Source organism: Alexandromys fortis, unplaced genomic scaffold (assembly GCF_014885135.2).
Source record: "Alexandromys fortis isolate MF-2015 unplaced genomic scaffold, M_Fortis_MF-2015_v1.1 scaffold_28, whole genome shotgun sequence".
In the NCBI taxonomy this organism is placed as follows: domain Eukaryota; kingdom Metazoa; phylum Chordata; class Mammalia; order Rodentia; family Cricetidae; genus Alexandromys; species Alexandromys fortis.
Genome location: NW_026067901.1, coordinates 1,562,875 through 1,573,616, shown reverse-complemented (window position 1 = coordinate 1,573,616; position 10,742 = coordinate 1,562,875). Strand labels below are relative to the sequence as shown.

Genomic DNA, 10,742 nt, shown 5'->3' with positions numbered 1-10,742 from the left:
AGGCCACTGAAATGGCACTTATAGACAAAGCAGGGGAAGAATAGCCATGATGGCTTCTGGTTGGGTGCTCCTCCAGCCCAGTGGATTATCCAGGCAGTAGTGATTTCACACATTTTCTTGTTCCCCCAATTCATATGGCTGTTATTTAAGGCAGCGCGAAGAACAGTGGCAGGGGAAGCAAGAGTTCTGAGGAGAGCCTGAGGACAGGTCATCTACACGCCTCTTGTGTTTGCACCAACAACCTCTCGTGATATCCCTTTGAGTGATGGACTCCGAACCAGCCTTTGTTCCTCTGTTGCCTGCCTGCCGCTGTTCCCCCCTAAACTGAGCAGCTTCAGCCCATGGAGACTGCCGTGACTTGAATATGGTTTGAGTACATGCTGCCCCTTTTCCAGGGTTCATATGTTGACACTCAGTCCCCACTGAGGGCTTCAGAGAATGTTAGGTGGGCGAAACATTGGTCTGACTGTAGTGTGTAAGGAGGGGTTATTTGGGAAGTGATTTAGACAAAGTCATGAGGGCAGAGACTCCATGGTTGAATCCTGGTGGTTTTTTAAGAAGAGAGAGAGTCCGGAAGACACACACATGCACATGTGTGCACAGGTTCAGACACACACATGCCCATGTGTGCACAGGTTCAGACACACATATCCATGTGTGCACAGATTCAGACACACACATGCGTGTGTGCACAGGTTCAGAACACACATATGCACATGTGTGCATAGGTTCAGACACACACACTAGTGTGTGTGTGTGTGTGTGTGTATACACAGGTTCCCTGCCTCTTGACACGTGATGCTCTCTGTTTCCTTAGCACACTTTCAGCAAGAATGGCATCCCGAGGTACAGCCCTAGATCTTAGGATAGAAATGTGGGGCAAAACCCACCTCTTTGTTATAAAATGACCTCAGCTGCTTCATTAGAACAATAAAACTGGACAAATAAACGAAGCTAATCAGGACTACAAACAAGAGAAATACTCCTTTCTAGGTTATCACATTATTTAAAATGCCTACAAACAATAATGTTAAAATAACTACTAAAGAATATTTACATGTAAAGTTGTTGTTTATTAATTATTATTAGAGGTCATTTATTGAACATGGTACTGATCACATAAGTACATCTTTATGTAAGCATGTAAGACACTTTATTTTAGAATACACCATCCTTCTGCGGATGCGGTTTATATAAAGCACTTGCCCCACACATGCAAGGCTCTAACCTCAAAACTAAAGCAAACAAAACAGCCAACCAATCACCACCACACACAGCGAACAAACCAACTGACTGCCACCACCACCAGAAACCTGGCCACCATTCCTAATCATCAGGAAAGGTTTTTTGTTTTAAGGCTTGTTTTATTTTAATGACTGATCCACCTGAGGCCATAGGCAGCCCACTATGTACAGACTCGAGGGAAGCTCTATTTCTTGGGCTTTTCCTCCTTGGACAGAGTCTTGATGATCTCCTCCTTCTTGGCCTGGAGGCGCTCCTCCTGGTGCTTTCTTGCTTCCTTGGTCTTAGACCTGTGAGCCTCAGCCTGGTCAGCCAGGAGCTTCTTGCGGGCCTTGTCTGCCTTCAGCTTGTGGATGTGCTCCATGAGAATCCATTGTTTTTGAAGACATTCCCTTTGACATTCAGGTAAAGGCTGTGATACATATGGCGGTCAATCTTCTTGGATTCACGGTATCTCCTGAGGAGGCGGTGCAGGATCCGCCCGCATTCTTCTAATCCAGGTCACCTCGGGCATTTGGGCATTGGCAGTACCCTTCCGCTTTCCTATTCCCAAACGCCTGCCCTTCCATCGAGCCAGTGTTTTTCCGGCATTGAGCCCTGGAATGGACAGTCACAGGCTTCTGGATGATCAGCCCATCTTTGATCAGCTTCTGTATCTGCTGACGGGAGTTGGCTCTGGCTATTTCATTGGTCTCGTTGGTGTCCAACCAGACCTTCTTTTTACCACAGCGCAGGACGCTAGAGGCAAGCCTCTTCTGTAGCCTGAGCATACTCATGGCTCAGGAATGGTATTTTTTATTTAAAGTATTTTAGTGTCTGTCCTGTACGCCATATCTTTCTCACCAAATGTGAAGACTTTCTGGCTGGGATAGAAGAAGTTCCGGCTCTCCGAGATCTCTTTTGTTCCGTTTTTGTTATCTGTCTCCTTAGGCAAAGATGGCAGCTCCACCTGGCCAGGAGGCCTTCTGGTGACAGCAGCAAGGCACTGTCGTGGCGAATCGGCTGTCTGAGTTGGGAGAACTCAACATTGGGAGGTTTCTGGCCACAGGAGTAAGCCTGGCTCCTTCTATTGCTTATTTGAGGCCGATTGTTATGATCATTGCAATGAACAGTTTGGCTAGGGTTGAACGCCAGGACATGTGTTTTCAGTTAGAATTGCATGACTAAGGACGAGCGAGCACACACTTCGTGCCAGTGAGATGGGGCAGGCTATACAGATGAGTTTGGAATAACCAGAATGACCTTTAGAAATCGACAAAAGGCCAGAATGTGACAGAGGTGCACGGAGGTTTCTGCTGAGACCACGAGGATGCGGCTGACACATGGTCCCCGCAGTGGCTGGGTTTCTGTCATCTCCCCACCCAGGACGAGTCCTTCTGCGCTCACCCTGTCATCCCCCTCGGGCAGACTCTTGGGCCCTTAGACCTGCTTATTTCCTTCCCTGCCAAAGGGTCCCGACACCCCGGAGGGCAGGGCCTGCTCCAGTTCCGGCACCCAGGAGGGCAGGGCCTGCTCCAGTTCCGGCACCCAGGAGGGCAGGGCCTGCTCCAGTTCCGGCACGGGGTTTGTGGTGAAGGAGGCGATGCTGGAATCTTGGAACCATAAAGTGTGGTTTGGGGCTTAGCCTCCAAATTGCCCTTCTCCCTCCCCATGGCAGCACACTCAGGAATGGCCTATACAGGCCTACGCTTCCTTGAGGGTGAGGAAGAGAAAGTGTTGGGTGTCCTCTGCAGCTGACACCATCAGAGGCCCAGGAGTCTTCTGGAGCACAAATTCTAATAGTTCTTAATAATAAAAACCCGGAGTCAGTAGGGGGTGAAAGCTGAGAGATCAGAGAAGCAGAGCAGCCACTAGAGAGTTCTTTTTATCTCTACTGAATCCTAGACCCAAGGGGTGATCTTACCTCTGTGAATCCTCAAACTGCATGCTCAGACTGAATCCTCAGACTGCATCCTGTCTTCACAGTTCCTCAGACTGCACTGAGCTCCTGTCTCCTCCCACCTTATAGTCTTCTCTCTGCCCAGCCATATCACTCCTGTCTCCACCACCCTAGCACTGGGATTAAAGGCTTGGGATCCCAAATGCTGGGATTACCTTTATGTGAGCTCTGTTTCTCTTTTAGGCAGATTCAATCTTGTGTAGCCCAGGGTAGCCTTGAACTCACAGAGATCCCTCTGCCTCTGTCTGGGATTAAAAGTGTGTGTCACCACTGCCTGGCTTCTATGTCTAACTAGTGGCTTAGCTCTGCACTCTGATCTTCAGGCAAGCTTTATTTGTTAGATCACAACCAATCACGGTGGTTTCCTTTCGTTGGTGCTGGGGAGTGCCCGCAGGTGGAGATCTGGAGAAGCTGCTGATACTTGCTGCATAGTGGCAACGGTTTCCATCTTTGCCTCCTGGGTTCCGAGCTCCGTCTCTGTTTCTGACAATCATCATTGCTCTGTTCTCGTTTATGTTCAATTTGAACTAATTTGAAAAGTGGAAATACTTCTTCAGTTCATTCAGTATGGGCAGATATAGTTTCTCGTTATCGTAACAAAGTCCCTTACACACAGGACTGTTTGGGCTCAGGCTGTCAGTGGGCGTGGTCCACACATGACTGGCTACAGTGTGAAGTGTGCTGGGCTGTGGTGAGGTGGGATGCCATGCTGGAAGGACATGGTGGAGCAAGGTTGTTCACCTCACAGTGGTCAGGAAGCAGAGACAGAGGGACAGACGGACAGATGGGTCAGGGTGAAATATCCTTCAAAGACACCCCCAGCAACCTACCTCATCCAACCAGGCCTCACTTCCTGCAGTTCCACTATCTCACAAGAGTCTGCTCAGAGTTGGAATCCTTCTGTGAGCCCATCCATTCATAATGGCAGAGCCCTCATGAGCCAATGGCTTCCTCAGTTTCTCCCTCTGACCACAGCTGCATCTGAGGCTACATACATGCAAGCCTTTGTAGGTAAACCACAGCAGGTTTCCAGGTGACCCACTATGGTCACCACTTCATGGGCTGTCTGTAAATGACATTAACAGCGACACTGAAGATGAATGGCACCTTCAGCTCAAGTTCACCTGACCCTGGGTCTTCTCTTCCATGGAAGCAGCTGACCTGGCAAGGGGGAGAAGCAGAGCGCAGCTGGAGAGAGCTAGGCAGACTGACTTGATATTTGCCATCGCTAGGATCTTAAGGAGGTTATGACATTTTACTAAATCTCAGGGCCCCTGGTTTGAAAAACAGGGATTATAACAGTGGAATATTCATCAGGAAAATCCATTTTCCATTTTCCTTTTTGGTTTGTCTGTGGGTGGGTTCTTGCTCCTGCATTCCAGGAATGCTTTCCACGTAACATCCAAGCCTTTACTCCCCCAGTCTCTTCTACAAGGTGGCAGGCACCTTCTGTAGACTTGTGGTCGCAAGGGACTCCTCACAGGAGATTGTGGTGGGTTGATGGCGTTTTCAGGGTAGCAGTGGTGGCATTCCGTGTCCAGTGCTGGTGTTAGTGGCATAGGCTGGGCTAGCCGCTTCCCAGAGCGGCAGTGGCCATCTCATCATTGACTCAGTAGTGTAATTTTATGCACCATCCTTGCCTGGAGAGCCTCAAAAGTGGTTTTGCAGCCTTCCTGCTAACACCGTGGCTGTATGCTAACTCAGCCTCTGGTGGGGCGGGGGGGGGGGGGGGTCTCTCTGGAGTCTGTCTTCCAACACCAGTGAGAACGGGGGAGAAGAGATGCCGCCAGTAAACTGAAGCCAGGGTATCTCCTGGCAGGCCTCAGTATCAGGTTCAATTTGCATCCTCATTTTATACTCTAAAACCATAAGGTAGGGTGGGCAAGATTCTACAGAAGCGTGTGTCGGCAGGTTGTTAGGGCAACAGCCCAACACATTGTTAAAGCGGTTTCTCCAGGTCATTCTGTTCCAGGTAACGAATGAAGTCATGCTTAGAAAGGGCCAGTACAAGCAGTGCTTTGGGTAAATCAATAAATCAGCATCTAATAATTGCTCTTTCCTACCTCAAGCCCATATTGGTCTCTATACCTCACCTCCACAAGTTCTGATTGGCACTCATTCAGTGTGTATTAATGAGAGAATACAAAGAAATCGCTTAGCTTGGTGTGACGTGCAGTAGGTGTGTGTATTCGCTATCTTTCTATTGTGGTTATAAAACGCCATCATCCTCCTCCATATAGATAAGAATCCGCCACAACCGGTAGGCATGGCAACAGGCAGACTTCGGGAAGCTGAGAAATCACATCCTTAGTCACAAGCAGGATGCAGAGCCAGTAAACTCGGAGTAGGTAAGGTTTTTACCCCCAAAGCCCACCCCCAGTGACGTACTTCCGCCAGCCTGCTTGCACCTTATAACTTCCTGAAACAGCACCACCTACCGTGAAGCAAATATTCTCCTTTGCGGGTGGTGTATTCGTATTCAAACTCAGCTTTCAAGGAAAATAAAGCCTGTAATTGCTGTGGGAGAAGCAGCAAGCAGAGTGAGAGGTGAGGCTGAAATTACATCTACTGTGCTGTGAGCATTCGAAAGAGAGAAGCCTGAAGGTGAATTGCTCGATAGAATGTACAAATGATATCTTAGGTCTCACAGAGTCAACTGGATGCAAGCTTTCTTTCTCATTTAGAAACGAGGAATGTTCTGTGCCCCGTGTGAATTACTGCCACCAGTGGGCGAGTGACAGGGTTGAGCTGGAACCCTGTCTCACTCTTGGGTCTCCCTGTTCTTCACACAACCGCCTTGCTCTTTCAGTGGAAGAATTAAGAAGCAGGTGTCTTTGGCGTGGGTTAGGTTCTCTGGGGAATTGAAAAGGAACAGTGGTTAGCAAGTGAACGCTTCTTCTGTCAAACCTGGAGGGGAAGAGTCTATGTAGGCATGCTAACAACGACTGGAGTAAAGAAGGCAGGGTTGGTGCTTGTCTGGGAGGAGCCACACTCCAAGACAGCCATTGCAGGCTCTGGTCAGGGGACTGCCGTGGTGAAGCTGGTGGGCAGGGTAGCTCTCACCTCTGGGATATGGTCAGGGCCATTACAATAACAACAGCATGTTCACTAGGAGAAAGCCAGTTAGAAGTTTTGACAGTTTGTTTTTTAAAGTACATTTTATCATGACTTAAACACACACGGGGGGGGGGGGGGGGGGGGGGGGGGGGGGGGGGGGGGGGGGGTGGAGGATGGGAGGTAGAGAAAGGAATTGAATTATGATGCAAAATGGGAAGGCAAATCTGCCTTGTGAGCTCCCAAAGCTGCCCCATAGCTGACTCTCTTAGTAATCTTCAGGATTCTGTCTTAGTCACAATAAATGAAAACAACAAGGGAAGTGTCTGTCTGGAATTTTTTAAATTTTTTAGAGGCTCTTTATGGGTAAGACCTCTGATCTGCAGCACCCAGGAAGCGAAGGGTGGTTGCCTAAGTCCCGGTGGTTTCTAGCCTTACATTCTATCTGCTAAGAAAGCCCTCCCCTCTGACCCACCACGTCTAGAACTTCATGTAAACATTGGAGTCAGGCCTAGGGCATGCCTGGAATCCCATGCAGGAGGGATCACAAGCACAAAACTTTTCTGGGCAACAGAGTCAATTCAAAGCCAATTTAGGTAACTCGGGGAGATGCTATCTCAAAACTGACAGTAAAAGAGGGTTGGATGAAGAGCTCAGTAGATAGTTTTCCTGTCTCTACCTCCTGCTCCCAAATAATCACTCAGAGGCTTAGTAGAAATTATAACCAACTATATATACTCAACCAAATAGCTCAGGCTTATTAGTAACTAGATCTTACAGCCTAACCCATTTCTATTCATCTATGTGCTGCCCCAAGGCTTGTGACTTTTATCTCCCTTTTTGTGTGTCTGACTCATTCTCCATCTGGCTGACGACTCCTCTGATTCCACCATTCCTCATCCCATAATTCTCTGTTTGACTTTCTCCACCTAACTTAATCCTGTTCAGCTGTTGGCCACTCAGCTTGTTTATTAAACCAATCACAGTGACATATGTTCACACAGTATACAGAAAGATTCGTCCATAGTAGAGCTCACAGGCAGAGCATTTGCTTAGTGTGTGAAGCCTTGGGTTTGGTTCCTAGTATGGAGGTGGGGTGGGGTGGAGGTGGTGGGGGAGGTGGCACTCATGGATATTGCCATATTTCTCCAGTTTAGTTTGCTGGGACCTGCCCCTTGCCTCATTTCAAAATTGCTTTTTGCTGGGCATGCAGGCATTTCTGCACACTGTCAGCTCTGTTGCCTGAGTGACAGTGGAATGAGCTGGCTAGGCCCATGGCTGCTACCTGGAAGGGACTGGAGGCTCCAGTCTGTGGAGATGCAGGGATGGAGCCAGTGCTCGCTGGCCCTGGTCTTGCTTCTTGAAGTTGACGTAGGTGGTGAAGGGTTTTCAGCCATAAGTCTTTGCTATTCCACCTCTAGAATTCTGCTCAAGTGAGAACGCGGACCTACTTCCAGCCTGCCAAGGTCTGCTGAAGAAAGTTCATTTATTCAGAAGAAAGTGACTTTTCTTCTTTTATAGGTGAAGAGGGGGAACTCTGAAACTGGAGCCTCGCCCTAGGGGGAGAATCACAGGAGGTCTCCAGTTGGCTGCTGGTTTTGACTTGGGAAGAGGTTAGGTCTTACTTTCTTTTTTCCTTTCACAAACAACATTCCCTGTCAGGAACCAGCCTTGACAAAAATACCTCTTGCCAGGGTAGAGGCATGGGGATTTAGAAATATAATAAAGAATATAAAAACACAAATGAAAATAATAAAATGGAGAAACATAGAATAGTATCAGGAGGGAATTCCAGTACTGGAATTCACCAGTGTTTAATTTTCAATTGTTTTAAATACCCCTGACCCCAAAAGGTAGGAGTAAGACCCAAAAAAACTGCATTGTCATGATCCAAGGAAATGAACATACCAATTAAAGGTCACGGGCTACATCCACAATTAATCATTCTGTTGCTAGTACAAAACAAGTCACACTCATTCCCTAGACCAAAGCATTCTGTAGATGGACCACTCCCTGGGTGGAATTCAAAACTATCTCCATAAAGGAACTAGACTCTTAGTTGGACCCTTAGGCTTTTGTTAGAGGAAGGAACATATCCACTTCTCTGTTCCTGCAGTACAGGGGCTGGCTATTAGCCACACCTGTTGACAATAACCTTGAGAGAGCAGAACTCTCTGGTCTAAATCTAGGTTGGGACCTTTGTTTGAGGCAGAAACACGATAACCTTGAAGGAACTAGAGGTAAATTCCAACTCTCTGACCTTTGATCAATGTGGAAATAGACTCATATTTTCTGGCCTCCACTGAGTGTTACCTTTTACAAAGCAGTTGCTTGCTCTGCTCCATGCTTTACTTGGCATTTCTCTTCCCCTTCCTGAGATGCCATCTTTCTTTCAGGACATCCTTAGCTCCTTCTCAGGTACACGCTTCTCTACTAATACTTAAACTTAAAAGCTCATTCCTGCATCCCCTCCCTTCTTGCTCTTTCTTCTTCAGGCTCTACAACCCACTAACCTCTCACGCATGAGGCCCTGCCATTGACATTTATCTTCTTGTCTGACTTTCTCCTTTGAAACCCAGGCCAAGGATCTCCTCATCTATCCACTTGGTAGTCTCAGATTCAACATGAAATTCCCTCCACCAATCCTGACTCAGCCACTCTTCTCCAGTGTATTACAATCTTCAGTGTATTATAAGTTGCAGTAACCAAGGCATCTTTCATCTCTCACAACCCTGTCAGAGGCTCTGCATTAGTCCCTACCACCATCTCCGGTCCTTTTATGTTCCTTCACCTGAATGATTCTAGTTGCACTAGCAAGCAAAATTTGTATTTTTAAAATTATATTTATTTTTTAAGAATTTAATATATTTATATAATATATTTTGATCATATCTACATGCCACACTGTTCCCCCACAATCTCCTCCCAGTACCCACAATATGTTCTTACTAATCAACTTCCTGTTCTTTGTCATTCTTCTTCTCTTCTTCCTCCTCCTTTTTCTCCTCCTTCTCCCCCTTTTATATCCCACTAAGTATATTTAGTGCTGTCTGTAATAGTCTGTCCTATCGCTTTAAGAGACAAGCCCTGCCTACTCCCTCCCTGTCTGCTGAGGCAGGCAGATCTTCCTTCCTGCTTGCAGCCAAAGTCCCCTTCTTTTCTGTCTCCCTCTTGAAGAGGCAGTTTCTGTCTCTCCCTTCTCCCCACTTCTCTCCTTCCCCCTTTCTGCTTCTCTCTCTCTCCCTCTTCCTTACTCTCTCTCTGCCTCTCTCTCTGCTTCCCTTTCCCCTCCATAACCCACTAAATAAATATCCAACCTCACTCTGCATGGCATGCTTATCCATGTCTCTGTCTCTGGCCCACCACATGGCTCCCTTCCCCTGGGGCCAGCCACTTTTGGAGACCTGCAGTGTGGTCTTGTGGTGTGCCCATCTGTCTGTCTCTCCTCATGGAACTGGCTGCTCCATTGAGGTCTCTCACGTACCATGCAGCTCCCTGCCTGGGACTCATGGCCCGCTGCAGCCACTCAGGGAACTGCACCATCCCTGTATGGGACTGGCTGTTCTTGGGACCCACTGCCCACTGCCTGCTTCCCCTTCAGTGTGGTCTTGGGACCCACTGCCCACTGTAGCCACTTGGGACGTGCAGCATTTTACTTAAACTATTACACTGTCCACGTGCATATAATGAATGTGAATGTTCTTGGGACTTAACAGTGGCTCTGCCACCAAGGAAAAATGACTCTACTTGCCTCAGCAGTCATCAGCTGCCAGTATCTCCTCAGCTGGAGGTGGAGTCTGTTGACCAGTCGGCTTGGTCTTTGGTAGTTTGTAGACATGTGACTGTAGCTGCTGTGAGCTCACCAACAGCCAGGTCACATCCCAAAGACAGCATGTCACAGCACTCCTCCCCATTCTCTAAGCTTGCATTCTTTCTACCCCTTCTTCCACAATGACCCCTTAGGGAATTTAATACAGGCATTCCATTCAGGGCACTCAAGATGATGTAGTCTCAGTACTTTAATGAGTCTCTGCCTTAACCATGGCCTATTGCAAAAGGAAACTTCTCTCACTAAAGTGGGGAGGAACACAAATCTATGGATATAAACATAAATATTTAGAAGGCAGTTTGACAAGATGTCCTGTTAGCAAATACCGTTCCTCCTAGAGCCTATGACCTCATAAACCTGGGGTTATGGTATCAGTCATTAATTTCTTCTAATAGAGAAAGCCTAAAATCTAATCAGGTATTAGCTGGTTACTCAGATAACCTTCATGCCACTATTGCACCAGTGGGTACATCTTCCATGGTAGGTCAGTATTGTAGCATGCAGAGGCCAGTGCTGGGCAAGACCACTGATGTCTTTTCTTCCCCCAGAAGCCTGTGTAGCCGCTACCAGCACCGTGAAACCAACCAGCAGGAGGAAATTTCAAGATTGATTTCTCTATGGCCTTCAGCAAAAATGTGTCTTCAGCAATGGGCTCTAACCATTGATAGATAGCCAAGA

At 47.6% G+C, this 10,742-nt stretch overlaps 1 pseudogene; it reads right to left on the bottom strand.

Moving 5' to 3' along the window:
• Positions 1-1,429: 1,429 nt before the first annotated feature.
• On the bottom strand, positions 1,430-2,018 carry LOC126493528 (60S ribosomal protein L19-like; annotated as a pseudogene).
• Positions 2,019-10,742: the final 8,724 nt, after the last annotated feature.